Source organism: Amborella trichopoda, chromosome 1 (assembly GCF_054954075.1).
Source record: "Amborella trichopoda isolate Santa Cruz 75 chromosome 1, AtrichopodaSantaCruz75HAP2 v2.0, whole genome shotgun sequence".
NCBI lineage: Eukaryota > Viridiplantae > Streptophyta > Magnoliopsida > Amborellales > Amborellaceae > Amborella > Amborella trichopoda.
Genome location: NC_142336.1, coordinates 23358797 through 23377364, shown reverse-complemented (window position 1 = coordinate 23377364; position 18568 = coordinate 23358797).

Below are 18568 nucleotides of genomic sequence, written 5' to 3'. Positions count from 1 at the left end.
TGTAGGGACTTTGACCAGATTTAAATGTGCAAACAGGTTCAGTTCACCACTGAATAAAATCGGGCTCTGATACCAAAAGTAGCCGAAGGTGACACAAAGATGGGAGACAATAATAAAATAGAGTAATAGACAAAAAACATATAATTCATATATAGAAACAAAGGGACATGGTAAGGCACTTACATGGATAGTAGTCGTGAGAATAGATAACAAGAAGATGTACACAGATGCACGTTCTTATAAAGCACACAGCACACATAATACTCTTACAAAGCACTCAACCTAAGACTCTTAAGAAGACTATTGCAGGAAGCTCTGCAACGTTTCTATCCGAAGGTGTCTGCTCCTTTGGTCTGGGCTGCCTTTTCTAGAAGAGGGAGGGCGGACTTCAAACGGCTTTAAATCCGCACCGACAAAGTAAAGATAAAATTTGCACCGACAAAGTAAAAGTAAAAGTAAAAGATGCGCTTTACATCAAGAAAAGAGAAAAAGTTAAAGGATTCTTCTACAATGTTTTGTCGGTAATAGTTTTTATTGTAGAACTTTTCTGAGGACACGTGTCCTTAATAGTCTGGAGTCGTACCGTCCCTGATCTTTTCTTCAATTTATTGGGGAAAATATTCTTGCACAGTCGTCTTCGTTTGGAGGGTCACATTCTCCTATATCTTTTTTTGATAAAGTGGGTGTTTTACCTTCATCTTCTTCAAGGGCAAAGAGTAGCGTTTTTCTAATCCTAGATTTTGAAAGAGTTGGATTCTTTTGTTGCATTAGTGAAATGTATTCAGAGAATCCTAAATCAGATTGTGGCCCAAAAATTGGAATGGTTTTCATAAAAATTTTCTCTGGTTCCAGAGAATCATTTTTGTAGGCATCCCACCATTTAATTGAAATGTGTCGTTGTAGTTCTAGAATATAATCCCACTGATCTAAATTATCTTTATAAATTTGGTAGGACCATTCTAAAATCCATGGAACCTGATATAAGGCCATAAAATAAATGTGGTAGTCTCTTTTTAGACTATTCTTATTATATTCAGAGAATTTTCTCTGTGATACTTGCAATTTCTCTGGTAGTATCTAGCTTAATGATCCCCATAATAGAAACCAACTTTTAAACCAATTTGGGAATTCTGCTGTATCAGTTCTTTTAAACTGTATGTATCAACTGTGTGTATGTTTAGTATTATGGTAGGCAAATACTTTATCTCATGACTTAATATATTCGAAATAATGATAAGATTTGATTTTAAATCCTTTGGTATTCAATACCCTTGGTTTTAAAGGGTTGAGGCCCCAGTCTCTATAAGAAATGATTTTATGTATCTGAAATTTCAAATATGTTATTTCGGAGTCATTGTTTCTATAATGGTGTACTATTGACACCGACCCGGTTTCCATTAATATTGTTTCATACTATTCTTTACATTTATTTTTCATATTTGGATGTAGATGGTGGCATAAGTATAGAGCTTCTATTTCAATAGGGTCTTTTTCCCTATGCTCATTTTCTATTATGATCAGCGGCATATATGTTGTTTAGAGAAATAGAGTTCTATTTTGGTGCTCAAAGGGGATTGTTGGGGAGATATGTCAATCTCTTGAGCTTGCTTTCTTATTAAAGCATTTAGAGTATATGAGGAAGCCAGGGTTTTTCCTGAGCTGGAATTATTTGGAGCCAGGTATTTTCCTGAGCTGGAACTATTTGAAGCCAGGTATTTTCCTGAGCTGGAACTATTTGAAGCCAGGTATTTTCCTGAGCTGGAACTATTTGAAGTCAGGGTTTTTCCTAGGCTAAGGACTATGTTCATTGGTTGATGTTGGCTTCTCCTTCCCTCCTTGTAAAAATTATCGAGTCAAGAAGTCAGGAAGATGGTTATCTTTTCATTGAATATGTTCACCATCGAAATCAAAAGAAGAAAGAATTCCCTGCCATCTGGCACAAATTTGTTTTTCGACTAGATTTTTTACATCTTTTTCTAAAATGTCCTTGGCAGATTTGCAATCAGTTTAGATAAGAAATATTTTATAAGCAAATCACTTTGGAATTTTGTTACGCAATGGATTATTGCTAAAACTTCTTTTTTAACAGTTGAATATTTATGTTGAGCTGGGTTCCAAGATTTAGATGTAAAACGTATAAGTTGCTCATCATCTTGGATTTTTTGTTTAGGAATTCCTCCTAACCCAAGTTCAGAGGCATCTGGCTCAATTATTTTGAAAGTTGTAGGATCAGAAAGGGCTAAACATAGTAATTGTTTAGCTTTAAGTTATAATTTTTAACTGCCATGGTGTGTTCATGAGTCCAATCTGGATGGTTCTTTTTTAACCTTTGGAATAAAGGTTTAGCATCTAGAGCCAAATCTTTATAAAAATTTGAGATGTAAGTCAGACATCTTAGAAATCTTTGTAATTCTTTTTTATCTTTGTAATTCTTTTTTATCTTTGATGATATCAGGAAATTTGAAAGCAAATTAGACTGCCCTGTCAATAGGGATTATTCTTCCTTGAAAGATATTGTGTTCAAGAAACCTTATTTTAGTTTGAAAAATGTTTATTTTCTTGGTCGAAACAACTAAACCTGCACTTTTTATAGCTTTATAAAAGATATTCAGATGTTTCCAATGCTGGTCAGTATTTTCAGAAGAAATAAGGACATCGTCAATGTAAACAATAATAAATCTGGTATAAGGGTTGAAAATATCGTTAATAATATTTTGAAATTCTGAAAGGGCATTCTTTAACTCGAAAGACATGACATTCCATTCATAATGTCCTCAAGGAACATTAAATGTTGTTTTATACCTATCCTTCTTTCTTATTAGGATTTGCAAATACCCTGATTTTAAATCAAATTTGAGAAAATACAGGCATTGACAAGTTTGTCTAAAATATCCTTTTTATTTGGAATAGGATAACTGATCCACCTCAGTGTTTTATTTAAAGGCTTATAATTCAAATGACAAGTCGAGGTGCTCCTCTTTCAATTTCTGAAGCTTTTTCCATATAAAAGGCTGCACAGCTCCAAGGTGAAGAACTTTTCCTAATAAGGTTCTTATCGAGAAGTTCTTGTATCTCAGTTTTACAAAACTCCAGGAGCCTACTGTTCATTTGTATAGGTCCGGCTTTAATAGGAATTTTTTGTTCATTAAAGCCAGGTTCATAAGGAAGTTCTACGATATGTTGCTTTCTATTCTAAAATGTATTTGGAATGTAAGCACACACTTCTCTTTCTAACATCTTTTTAAAATTATCGATTTTACCTTGTGTTTGAGGTAAAGTTAATTTTTCATTAATAATTTTATGTTTTACTTCTTCTTTTAGATAGAACAGGAATTTCTCTTTAGTAGAGATTTTGTTTTTAATGTTATTTATTTCGTGGACTTTAGGTTTGACAATGAAGTCAAATTTTACTTTATGTCCTTCAATATCAGCTTTTATCCCAGTATTATCAATTTTGGTGGGGTAAAGAATGTTTAAGAAATGAGTTCCAAGAATAACAGGTTGGCTTAAACCTTTGACCATTATAAAATAAAATTTGAAACATGCACCATTGTTGCATACTACTGCATCAGATAGTTTGTAATTTATTATCATTTGACTATCATCAACAGTATTTAACACCTGTGTTATTTTGCTAAAATATTTGGTTGGAACTAAACCTTCATTTATGCAATTTAGATCTGCTCCTGAATCTATAAGAGCAGTGGTCTAAAAAGTGTATTCTTTTTGCACCACTATTTTAACGATGGTAAACCATCTTTGGGTTATCACTTTATCAAGGAGCTTTATATAATTATAATCATGTAACTTTCTCAGCATATTACAGTTATTTGAAGTTTACGGATCATCTATCACTCTTGGGAGTGTATCCTCAATTTCGGGTGGTAAAAGATTGTGATTATAATCATGTATTAGATTATTAAATTCTTCTTCAGGATTTTCATTACCACTTTCTTCTTTAGTGGTTGCTATTTCTAGCATCTGTACTCTGGTTTTTAGAATTATAAGTTCATTTCGAATTTCATTTATTTTATTTTTTAGATCCGGAATTGTAGGTTCTTTGTGGACTTGAGTTTTATTTTGAACACTTTTTAGGATTTCCGTAAAATTATAATTTTCTCTAATAGGGACAAGAGCAGGTTTAGAAGAATTAGAGGGTTTTTTGGTCATATTGATATAATACATTAAGGCTTCTCTTTTAGCCTCGGGATCACTTATTTTATCAATTAAGTTGATGATTAGATTCTCTTCTTTTGTAAGTGTATTTAAGAAATCACAATGACAATCTATATTAATTTTTTCTTCAGAACCTATTTCAGAGTCTGAACTCGAAAAAATTAAATCTTCACCATTTATTTCTCCGATAAGCAAATCTTTAGACTTGAAGATTCATCAAACTCATCCCTTTTAATTAATAAAATGTCGAATAATTGTTTTTTGCTCTCAAGGTCTATTTCAAGAGAATTTATTTTCTTTTTTACTTTACATTTATTTTTATAATGTCCTACATTTCTACAGTTGTAACAAACTAGTATTTTTCTTTTCCCCTTTTGTTTAAAAGAGTGATCATGTAAGAATTTTTTGGGAAAAAATATTTTTCTTTTCTTTCTTATAATTAGACCTAGATTTTCTAGAGTCTTTTTATTTTTGTTTGTGAGTAGGCTTGGAAGTTGGTAAAGTATTGAACCCAAATTGCTCACAAAAGTCTCTTAATTCCTTTCTCCCCGTCATTCTTTGCTTTTCTAATTGTTTCTTCAATTCCATGTCTATGCATAATGCAAGACCTTCAGCACATATTTTTGTTGAGAGTTCTCCAAGGGTATATAAGGAATAAGGAATAATTCCTTTGTGTTTATTTTTTAATCTTACCTTAACCTTTTCAGCAAAAAGATTAGGAAGTCCAGCAATGAATTTTTCCTTCCAATGATCAGCTTTATTATCCTCTCTGGATAACAGTCTGGAGTAAAATACATCTTTATACCATTTAAAATGTGAAAGAGTTGGACAACATAAGTTTGAAAGTAGATCTTCCGATCTAGCAGATAAAAGGGCCGTACTCCCCACAAAATGAAGTGTAATGGTATATATTAGGGTGTTTACTGCATCTCCCTCAGTCACTAAATTTTCTAGGACCTGTCCTGGTCCGACCTCAATTTTTATATTATATTGTTTAATAGCATTCAAAAATTGATCTTTGGCTTCCTTATCCATGTGGAAATCCCACCATCCTCTAAGCCATCCGATAAATCCACATATAATGGCTTTAGCAATTTCGTGGTCTTGATTCCTACTTGCTTTACATGCGGTGGCACACATGATCATATGTTTCATAAGATCAAGAATTTGATTTTTAGACATCTCATCTATATTTCAATTTACTATGGACCTTCCTGAATAGGAAACTGAATTGGCAATTAGGCCTTCCTCTATTTGAAGATCTACAGGGGTCGGTCGAGGTAGTACATTCTGGTTGGTGCAACTGGCAACTGGCCTAGTTTTTCTCCCATAATCTATTTTATTGATTTCTAAGCTTTCTGATTTAAATGCGTTTTCTATCTTAGATATTTCTTGATTTGAAAAACTTTTATCTTCTTGGAGGACTTGTACATCACTAGATTTTCTTTTTATATCTAGTTTTTTAAGTCGTTTTACCAATTCATATACTAATTCTTTATTATCCTCTTTCTTTTTGATTCCCTGTAGGTTGAATGTTCCTGTCGCAATACTAGGAAGTGGTTTGAATAAAACTGCCCCCTTTTCTTTTTCTTCTTTCTTATCTTGGTGTTGAGGTTTTATTGTATTTAGGACATTCTCTATCCTATTAGTTTGTTTTCTTATTGTTTATAGGAAAAGATTTGTATAGTTATTTTGCTCTATTATGTGGGGTATGGCTTCAATTTTAGCCGTCTAGTTATCAGAATCTTTTGGTCCAATTTTGAAAGGTGAGACTTTTATATTTTGCTTTTCTCCTTTCAACTGTAAGCTAGTTTCAGGAGGATGGATAACTTCAATGCTTCTCCTTTAACTGTATGAAAAGTTTGAAAAGTATTTTGGACAGTATTAACCTGGGCATTTACCTGGAATTCTGGGTATTTTATTCTTTCTTTTTTAAGTATATACCTCAGCCTTTTGAAAAATTTTACATTTGTTTTATGTTGTAACATGAATTTATTAACTTTTATATGAAAAATTTATTTTAATCTTTCATTAAATTCTTGAAGGAACTATTCTCTTATTTGTTTATTTTTATCAGAGAGAAAATATTTTTTAATCCATTCTTTATCTATGGTAAAGTCATCTTGAGTTTGGATTGTCAGAATTTCAAAACCGAATTCAGACATAGTAGGTTCTTCTTGCTCAGTTTGGGAAGCGCTGGGAGTATTCATGGTATAGACTGGGTGTTGAACCTGATTCTCGATTTTCTTTAAACTTTCAAGAATAATTCTATCATTATGAGCTTTCCATAATTAGATTGAGGTATAGAAGAAGTTGAACTTTTAGGAAGAATTCTAGAAGGAATTTTAGGAACCATATTTGAAAAGACAGTATTTGAAATACTCATCCATGTTCTCCTGGAGGATGGAAATTGGATTTCTATCTGTCCATTAGGGTATTCAACAACTTGTTCTAGCTCAGTATTTTCAGGAGTTGGTAAACGGGTCTCAGATTGCAGAGATAGATTTTCAGGTAAATTTACCTGTTTCCAAGATATGGATTTTGGTATAACCAAATTGGATTTTTCCATGTTAGTTTGAAAAAATATTGTTTGTCCTTTTTTATCCATTTGTCTTGTATTAAGACAAAGAGTATTCATAACCTTATAGCAAATTCTATAAACAAAGGCCAAATTTTGGGATCCAGGATCCATATCAAAACTTTGGGTTTTAAGGTTAAGAGTCAAAACTTTTAATAAGTTTGGATCAGATAAGGACATAGAGAAATTTAAAAAACAGTAAAAGTATATAGGTCCATTGCAGACACTTGATTCAACGATTCCTAGAAGAGAGTCATTGAACCTTCTATGTCTACTATGTCTTAAACAAAGTAAAACCAAATTATTTAAACCTGTTATGGTTAATGGTTTTACAGTTATTTGTACAAGACCAATATGGAGATAGTTAAAACCATTTTTAATATGATCTTTAATCATTCTCGTAGAAAAGAGTTGGAAGCTATCTTAGTTTTCTATAACAGAAAGAGTTTCTTCAATGGTTTTTATTGAAAAACTACTTTAAAACTCAAAAGTTCTTTTCTTGTATATATCATTAGTGGGGAACTTCAAAATACTTCAGTTTTGTAATTGTTTTTCTATATTATCTATAATAATTTCCTCCCTATTATTTACCCTTAAAGTATTACTAGTAGAGGTGGTTCTATTCGACAATGTTCTGAATAGATTTGCCATTTTAATCTGGGGTTTTTCCCTGAGTCAACTGGAAACAGTCCCTGCACCTTATGGCCTTCCTGGCTCATGGTGATCTTTGGGTCACATCGACTTGTAGGGATTTTGATCAGATTTAAATGTGTAAATAGGTTCAGTTCACCACTGAATAAAATTGGGCTCTGATACCAAAAGTATCAGAAGAACTGAGGTCGGACTTGAATCTATGACAAGTCGGGCTCTGAAAGATTTAAACAATCGTCCCCCTTTTTTCTTCTCAATTCTTCAACTGAATTCGGGCTCCTATATATATATATATATATATATATATATATAGGAAAAAGATGTTGTGCGCCCAGGTGCGTACAGTAAACGCCCACGGCTCAAATTGGGCCGATCTGACAATCACGGATGACATATAGTGTTTGAATTTTTTTTTTCAAATCCAAATTACTTGAAATTTTAAATGTGTTTTCTTAAAAAATAGATAAATCTATGAAAAATATCAAAAAACAATTTTACATGAAATAAATTGACCAAAATACCCCTGGAAAGTTTCAAAGGATATTTTAGTCAATTGTTTTTCGTAAATTAGTTTTTATATTTTAATTAGGATGCCTTAATGAGAAGAACGCATGCCTGAAATTTCAAGTGATTTGGACTTGTAGAAAAAAAATTAAAATTAAAATACTATCAGACATATGAGCGTAAGATCAACCACATAATGGCCTAGATTCAATCTAGGCCATTTGCATATGGGCGTCTGGGCGTACAACAATGATTCCCATATATATATATATATATATATATATAAATGCTGAGATTAGCCCACTAGCTCATATGAACTCAACGGCCCACATTGAATATGGGCTGATCTAATAGTCACGACTTGATTTCATATTTGAACTTAAATATTTTTTCTACGAATCTGAATAATTTAAAATTTTAGGAAAAATCTCATGTCAGCCCCTAGGCTCATGGAACAGTGTAACCCCAACGACCCAGATTGAATATGGACCGATCCAATGATCACAATTGTATTCTATAATTGAATTTTAATTTTTATCTACAAATCTAAATTACTTGAAATTTGGAGTGTCTATTCTTCAAGAATCGTTTCGTATAAATTAAATTAACCAAAATACCCCCGAAAAGTTTCGGAGGTATTTTGGTAAATTTATTTTATGTAAATTATTTTTTTGATATTTTTATTAGGTATGTCTTGATGAAAAGATTTTATGCTCTAAATTTCAAGCTATTTGGATTTATATAAAAAAATATAAAAATTATATTCCCAATATACTGTCCTGACCGTCAGATTGGCTTACACTGTTCCATGAGCCCATGGGATAACCCCAACATCCGCCATATATATAAATAAATAAAATATATATATATATATATATATATATATATGTGGATAAGAATTTGCTAATAAATTCCCTGATATAATCTTAAATAAAACAGAACTTCAATGATTTTTGGGATGCTTAAACTATATTTCTGATTTCCTTGAACAATTAGCAATTATAGCAAAACCTTTAAATGATAGATTAAAAAAGAATCCTCCTAAGTGGACCCATGAGCATACTCTTGCAATACAAAAACTCAAGAGTAAAGCTAAAACATTACCTTGTCTAGGACTATCCAACTCAGATGCCTTTAAAATAATAGAATGCGATGCCTCTGAACTCGGATTAGGAAGTATCATAAAACAAAAAATTGGCAACTCGGAACAGCTAGTACGTTATACCTCAAAAGCATGGAATATTACACAACAAAACTATTCTACTGTTAAAAAAGAAATGTTATCCATCGTACATTGTGTTACGAAATTTCAAAGTGATATCTTAAATACTACATTCCTAATACGTATTGATTCTAAAGCAGCTAAAGAAATACTGCAAAAAGATGTAAAGAATCTCGTTTCGAAACAAATCTTTGCCCGTTGGCAAGCGATTTTTTTCTCTTTCGATTTTACTATTGAAAACCTTAATGGTCCCTCTAACTCTCTTCCTGACTTTCTCACTCGTGAGTTTTTGCAGGGGGGCAAAACTCTTGAGGAAGACAACGCCGCCAATCAGCAGTCAATATTAAATATGAATATACAAAATAAAGAAAAAGCCAAAATGGAAATTGTTCCATCGCCATTTGTTGGCTCTCCAATAATGAGTTATCCACCCTCTTCACCTCCTTCACCATCTAGACCTTTGACGATCTACCCAGAATATTCTAGCCAAATAAGTCTGTACCCAAATCCGGTACTTTCCCAGTCACCAATCCCAAATAAAGTATCCTCAACAGGAAAGTCCCAATTTGAGGAAACCATCTTTTTAATAGACTCCTTTATAGAAGATGAACACTGGGCTCTAGCCTCAATCCGTCTAATGGAAATAAAATCGAAGAATGGTATGAAGCCATTCTACTTGAGACAGGATCAATTACTTTAGTTCACTTCAATCAGAGGAATATTAAAATAATTGCCTACTCAAAATTGCAAATAAGAAAAATATTGTTTTATAAAGATGGGGGCTCGAACCCTTTGAGAGGAAGAAAACTACAGGCTCCAGATTTCCATAACAAGTACTACAAATACTCAGAATACACAGATGCCAAGCATAAAGTCTTTGCACTCCAAAATATTAATAACTCCCATACTGGGTTTATTCAAATAAAAATGCCTGTCACTGAGCCATTTCCAAATTGGTTCAGAAACTGGTTCTTAATTTGGAGATCTGATTCCCAAATCCTCTCAGAAAAATTACAAATAGCCCAGGCTAAGTTTGTAGAATTTAATGGAAAAGATCCTAATATAGACTATCGTTTATACTTCATGGCTATCTATCAGGTACCATGGATTATGAAATAGAAATTCGAAATATCTGAAAATTTGACAAATAATTTTGAATATATCCCAAGATTGGGAAAAACGATCTTTATAAAATGGTGGGATGTGTTTGAAAATAAAGCCCTTGAACCTGAAAGTATAAAGTTGAAGAAAATACCAGGGCAAGCTTCATATGAAAACCTAAATAGTCTTTCGAAATCTATTAATAAAATGAATAAACAAAACCCCGAGGCAACCAAGGAAGAGCTAAAAAGACAACTACCGCAAATTCTTGAAGGAGAAGCAGACGAGGCAGCCATGTCCTCTCAGAATGAAAAAGAAGGAGACTACAGAATGGACGATGATGAATTCCCCCAGAGACCCGAATAGAAGCCCGAGGCTCAAGAATCATCAGGCGCGATAATCCAAAAGATTCTCATAAGTCCCCATCCCCAAGATATTGACATCCACCTGTCTCTCCGATGAACAATACTCCCACTTACCAAAAGATGAACAGTACTCTCACTCACCAAAAGTAAAATACCACCGACAAAATAGGAAGAGCCACCTGTCCCTCTGAAGATACCATCTGTCCCCTAGCAGAGGCCACCTGTCCCTGCCGACGCAAGAAAAGCAGCCACTTTCAAAAACAATCACCAGTCCACCTGTCCCTACTGGCACCAGAAAAGCAGCCACTTGTTAAAAGAAGACATGACCATTACAAAATGATGGAAGGCATTTTCAGATCCGACGATTATAAATAGGAAGACAACCTCCCTGCGAAAAACAAGTCTTGAAAGTCTAGGAATTTCATCTCTCCTTTTCTCTAAGCTCTTTCTGTCTTTTGTATCTCTTTTTTATTCTTAAAAGTTTTTAAGAAGACTGCATACCTGTTCACCTTCAGTTCTTCATCCTTTCCAGGTAATTGTTTCGATTTCAACTCTCTGTAATATCTACTCTCTGATCTCTGTAAAATTTTACTGTTTATAGTTTTTCAGTGGTATGTTATAAACCACACAGAGTGATATTAGATGTGTGACTGTAATATCACCTCTCTTCCAAGCTATAGCTCTGAAGAATGGAAACTATTTACTAGTTTCTATATCTGTAATCAGTAAGTTCTGTAACCTTTTCCTATGATTTGAAATGCTTTTTCTGTATTTGTGATAATACTTGCTTTGATATACTTAGGGTTTGTTAGAATATTTCTTTAGATATATGCTTGATTTGCTTGATCTGTCTGATTGCACAAAATATCTGATTGCTAAATTGATTCTGGGTCTAGTGGTATCAGAGCCATGAACTCTAATAGTTGGTTATAAAACCCTAAAGGCTTAGCGACTTAATAAAATTTTTCCCATTAAAGAGTTAGTCCGAGAGTTGAGACTTTTGACGCCCAGTCTTTTACCGTTAAGTCCAGGAGGAGCCGCTGAGGTAGTAGTGACGTAAGAGGTTGTCTAGGATTCTCATCCATAACTCTAAATGGAAAATTTAATTAGGAACCTATCCATAAGACTTTATCCCCAACAAACAGTACATTAAGAATAAAGAATAAGAAAAAGATAGTAATTGAAAACATAGAAAAACAGATACAAAATTGGAACATACCAAAAATACCTATAACAGATATATATAAAAAAGGAACCTTTGAGTTCAAAACAGGATATGCTATTAAAACATTAGAGCAAAGTCTCTCTGTTAATAGCGAGCAAGAAAACTTTCAATTACTATCCAATAAAATGATCCAGTCCCATAAGAATAAAGATTATAAATATCTACATATAGGCTTAATACAAGTCGCGGTTAAGCCTCTTACAAGGTTAGGACTAAATAATTCGATATTATTATGTCAGCAAGATAGTCGACACAACAAATTCACAGATTCAATGTTAGGAATAGTTGAATAAAGTTTATGCAACGGCCCAGTCTACTTTAATTGCTTTCCAAATTTTTCGGTTTCTCTTAGTGATCCAAATTTACTCAAAGCACTTACACTAAACATGAAAACACAAGGTTTTGACATGAACCCAAGGTCACATAATATAGCATTGATATATAGAATTTGTTACAAGGTTATGAATACCCAGACGGAGACATTGAATTACATTTCAATAATAATCACAGAACTTGATTAAAAATTTTAGATGACAATAATATAAAGCCACAAAAAAAGGTGTCTGGCCCTGCAAGGCATTCTACCTCAACAATAGAAAATGACTTTATATTACAAGGGCTGTCTAGAACAAAAGACAATATTCACATACCTGAATACACAGCTACAGATGCTAGTTCATCAAAACCTAAGTTTACATACTCAGACATAGACTTCCAGGTTCTGACCTTACAAACCAAACAAAACTTTTTCAACAGAACTAATAAATGCTTGTCATAAACGATATAATAAGTTCTTAAAAAAATATAAACAAAATATTGGATTCTTCGAATGGCTTAAAGCAACCCTCAACGAAAAGGGATATCAGATACCTAATTTTGAGGTAAATACTCTTGATAGCCAATACCAAGCTTTTTTATACACCCGAAGGAGAGGAGATCCAAAGTATACACCCTCCAGAACGAACTCACCAAATAAAAGGAATATCAAACGGAAAATTAGAAACCCAGGCATCTCCTTATAAAGTAATACCAAGTGAACACACTCATCAGGTAGAAACAATTCCACATATAGTAGAACTAAATAATTATACTAATTTGTGTCTTCAAACTCTCGGAAAGCAGGCCACCAGAATAAAAAATATTATTAGCCAGCCCCAAAGAAAACTAGAGGAAAAGAAAAAGGCAATAATGTTCAAACCACCCCCAACAATAAATAAAGAACGATTCATTCTAAAAGAAGATAATAAAGATTTAATGGATGAATTAGTAAACGACTATCTCAGTTAAATATAAGGGAAACAAAGGGAAAATGAATAATGGTAGAATCAGAAGCAATGGTCTTACAGGAAGAACACAAACATACTGATGAAATATCAAATATAGAACAAGCCTTTAAGGACGAACATGAAGAAAATCTGGAAATCAATAAGATAGATTATGGAAAAAAATGGAGACCTACTTCTTTTGCAAGCATGTATCATACTCGACCTACACCCGTAGATATACAATTTGAGGAAGATCTAATTTCACATACAGTGTCATATTCAGGAAGAACTATAGTAAATTGGAATATTGATAGAATATCAAACCATCAGATATTAAATACAATGAGACATATGACCATGTATGCTACAACATGTAAAGTCTCAGGCAGCCATGATCAAGATGTTGCCAAAGCCATTATATGCGGCTTTACAGGCTGGTGGGACTTCCATATGAGTAAAGCCACTAAAAATCAAATATTAAGTGCAACTCGCCAGTGGGTTGTCAAGAATGAGCATAATCAAGATATACCGCATAGTGAAAGCGATGCGGTAAATACATTCATTTATACAATAACCCTTCATTTCGTAAGAAGCACTACCCTACTAAATGTCAGATCTGAGGATTTGCTTACCAATCTAAGATATCCTACACTCTCTCATTATAAATGGTATAAAGATGTCTTTTTCTCAATACTCTTAATTAAGGAAGACTTCAGTGCGGATCACTAGAAAGAAGAATTCATAGCTGGTCTCCCTTACCTTTTCGAAGAAAAGGTTAAAAATAGGTTAAAAAATAAAAATAATAGAATAATCCCATATTCTCAATATACACTAGGAGAACTTTCTGCAGAAGGATTAGCCCTATGTACAGACCTGAAATTAAAAAGACAGCTAGAAAAGCAATGAATGACAGGAAAGAGAGAACTGGGGGATTTCTGTGAACAGTTTGGATATAATATAATTCCTTCCTCCAATAAAAACTACCAGAAAAAGACCATACAGAGAAAATCTAAATCTTCAAGTAAACCTTCCAAAAAAGAACAAAGGAACACATTTCTTAAAAAATTTGTCGCTAAAAATAAATTTAAATCAGGGAAAAATAACTTCCAGTTTGTTATAAATGTGGCAAAGTTGGCCAGTATAAAAGTACTTGTAGGGTAAAAAGAAAAATAGATGCCTTAGAACTTGAAGAAAAAGTAAAAGCTCAATTATATGACATCATCCAAATTAATAGCAAATCCGATAGTGATTACTCAGCTACTGATACAGAGTCACTAGGAGGTGAAATAGGAGATGAAAACTTACTATGGAGCAGTTCAGAAGCAAACCAAGAATCAGACCTTGATGAACAAATGAATGATTGCTTCTGTTATGCCCTTACTAAAGAAAAAAATTTGATTCTTGATTTCAGACAAAATCTCTAACCTAGAGGAAAAAAGAGAAGCTATAACTCAATACATACAAGTAGCCAAGGCCAAAAATAAACCTCCTCAATTGGTGAAACCCCAAGATGAATATAGTCTGTCAGAAATACTTAAAAGAATAAACAAAAAAGAAAATATACCAAAAGAACCAACTATAGCAGAATTAAAACAGGGAATTAATGAAGTAAAAACTGAAATCCAACAATTAAAAAATAGAATCAGAATACTAGAAGTGACTACTGAATTTTCTGAAGCGGGTTCTGATGAAGAAATTGAGTTTAATGATTTACTTAAGTCTAGTAATAAAATGATCTCCATTGATAAACCTGAATCATCCAGCGAAAATCATTTAAATATAATAGATAAAGTTATTACCCAAAATTGCTATACTTTAGTACGAATAGTGGTAAAAAATGATTACAGTTTTCAATCTCTTGCTCTTATAGACTCCAGAGCTGATTTAAACTGCATAAATGATGGGTTAGTACCAACAAAATATTTCGATAAAACTACCCAAATACTAAATACAGCTGACGGAAGTAAACTTCTAATAAATTATAAACTATCAGAAGCAGTTGTATGTAATAATGGTAGTTGCTTTGAAATACTTTTTATTATGGTCAAAGGGTTAAGCCAAGCTGTAATATTAGGAACTCTATTCCTAAATTTACTTTATCCTTTGAAAATAGACAATACATGAATAGAAACAAACTTAAATGGCCACAAGATTAAATTTGATTTCATAGATGAACCAAAGGTGAAGAGGGTAGATAACTCATTATTGGAGAGCCAACATATGACGATGGAACAATTTCCATTTTGGCTTTTTCTTTATTTTGTATATTCATATTTAATATTGACTGCTGATTGGTGACGTTGTCTTCCTCAAGAGTTCTGCCCCCCTGCAAAAACTCACGAGTAAGAAAGTCAGGAAGAGAGTTAGAGGGACCATTAAGGTGTTCAATAGTAAAATCGAAAGAGGAAAGAATTGCTTGCCAATAGGAAAAATTTGTTTTGAAACGAGATTCTTTACATCTTTTTGCAGTATTTCTTTAGCTGCTTTGGAATCAGTATGTATTAGAAATGTGGTATTTAAGATATCACTTTAAAAGTTAGTAACACAATGTACGATGGATAACATCTTTTTTAACAGTAGAATATTTTTGTTATGTAATATTCCATGCTTTTGAGGTATAACGTACTAGCCGTTCTGAGTTGCCAATTAGAAGAGATAGTAATTGAAAACATAGAAAAATAGATACAAAATTGGTACATACCAAAAATACCTATAACAAATATATATAAAAAAGGAACCTTTGAGTTCAAAATGGGATACGCTATTAAAACATTAGAGCAAAGTCTCTCTATTAATAGCGAGCAAGAAAAATTTCAATTACTATCCAATAAAATGATTCAGTCCCATAAGAATAAAGGCTATAAATATCTACATATAGGCCTAATACAAGTAGCGGTTAAAGCTCTTACAAGGTTAGGACTAAATAATTCGATATTATTATGTCTGCGAGATAGTCGACATAACAAATTCACAGAGTCAACGTTAGGAATAGTTGAATCAAGTTTAGGCAGCGGCCCAGTCTACTTTAAATGCTTTCCAAATTTTTCGATTTCTCTTAGTGATCCAAATTTACTCAAAGTACTTATACTAAACCTGAAAACACAAGGTTTTGACATGAACCTAGGGTCACAGAATATAGCATTGATATATAGAATTTGTTACAAGGTCATGAATACACTTAGCCCGAATGTATTAAGTATTGATACAAAAGGACAAACAATATTTTTCAAGACTAACATGGAAAAATGTAATATTGTAATTCCCAAATCTATAGACTGGTCCCAAAAAAATTTACCAGAAAACTGGTCCATTTATAAAGAAAATCAGCACTATAGGACTCCCTTAAATACTACTCCAAGACAAATAATTGAATACCCAGACGGAGATATTGAATTATAATTCAATAATAATCGCAGAACCCGATTAAAAATTTCAGATGACAATAATATAAAGCCACAAAAAAAAGGTGTCTGCCCCTGCAAGGCATTCTACCTCAACAATAAAAAATGACTTTATATTACGAGGGCTGTCTAGAACAAAAGACAATAGTCACATACCTGAATACAAAGCTACAGATGCTAGTTCATCAAAACCTGAGTTTACATACTCAGACTTAGACTTCCAGGTTTTGACCTTACAAACCAAACAAAAGGTAGATTTAGAATTTATAAAAAAGGACTACTTGTCAGAACAAAATGAAAATATAAGAAATTGGTATTTGAAAACTTTTTCAACAGAATTAATATATGCTTGTCATAAATGATATAATAAGTTCTTAAAAAAATATAAACCAAATATTGGATTCTTCGAATGGCTTAAAGCAACCCTCAATGAAAAGGGATATCATATACCTAATTTTGAGGTAAATAGTCTTGAAAGCCAATACCAAGCTTTTTATACACCCGAAGGAGAGGAGATCCAAAGTATACACCCTCCAGAACGAACTCACCAAATAAAAGGAATATCAAACGGAAAATTAGAAACCCAGGCATCTCCTTATAAAGTAATACCAAGTGAACATACTCATAAGGTAGAAACAATTCCACATATAGTAGAACAAAATAATTATATTAATTTGTGTCTTCAAACTCTAGGAAAGCAGGCCACCAGAATAGAAAATATTATCAGCCAGCCCTAAAGAAAACTAGAGGAAAAGAAAAAGGCAGTAATGTTCAAACCACCCCCAACAATAAATAAAGAATGATTCATTCTAAAAGAAGATAATAAAGATTTAATGGATGAATTAGTAAAACGACTATCTCAGTTAAATATAAGGGAAACAAAGGGGAAAGGAATAACGGTAGAATCAGAAGCAATGGTCTTATAGGAAGAACCCAAACATACTGATGAAATATCAAATATAGAACAAGCCTTTAAGGACGAACAGGAAGAAAATCTGGAAATCAATAGGGCAGATTATGGAAAAAAATGGAGACCTACTTCTCTTGCAAGAATGTATCATACTCGACCTACACCCGTAGATATACAATTTGAGGAAGATCTAGTTTCACATACAGTGTCATATTCAGGAAGAACTATAGTAAATTGGAATATTGATAGAATATCAAACCATCAGATATTAAATACAATGAGACATATGACCATGTATGCTACAACATGTAAAGTCTCAGGCAGCCATGATCAAGATGTTGCCAAAGCCATTATATGCGGCTTTACTGGCTAGTTAAGAGGCTGGTGGGACTTTCATATGAGTGAAGCCACTAAAAATCAAATATTAAGTGCAACTCGCCAGTGGGTTGTCAAGAATGAGCATAATCAAGATATACCGCATAGTGAAAGCGATGCGGTAAATACATTCATTTATACAATAACCCTTCATTTCGTAGGAAGCACTGCCCTACTAGATGCCAGATCTGAGGATTTGCTTTCCAATCTAAGATGTCCTACACTCTCTCATTATAAATGGTATAAAGATGTCTTTTTCTCAATACCCTTAATTAAGGAAGACTCCAGTGCGGATCACTGGAAAGAAAAATTCATAGCTGGTCTCCCTTACCTTTTGGCAGAAAAGGTTAAAAATAGGTTAAAAACTAAAAATAATGGAATAATCCTAGATTCTCAAGATACACTAGGAGAACTTTCTGCAGAAATATGTGCAGAATGATTAGCCCTATGTACAGACCTTAAATTAAAAAGACAGCTAGAAAAGCAACGAATGACATGAAAGAGAGAACTGGGGGATTCTGTGATCAGTTTGGATATAATATAATTCCTTCCTCCAATAAAAACTACAAGAAAAAGACAATACAAAGAAAATCTAAATCTTCAAGTAAACCTTCTAAAAAAGAACAAAGGACCAAAATTCTGTAGAAATTTGTCCCTAAACATAAATTTAAATAAGGGAAAAATAAACTTCCAGTTTGTTATAAATGTGGCAAAGTTGGTCACTATAAAAACACTTGTAGGGTAAAAAGAAAAATAGATGCCTTAGAACTTGAAGAAAAAGTAAAAGCTCAATTA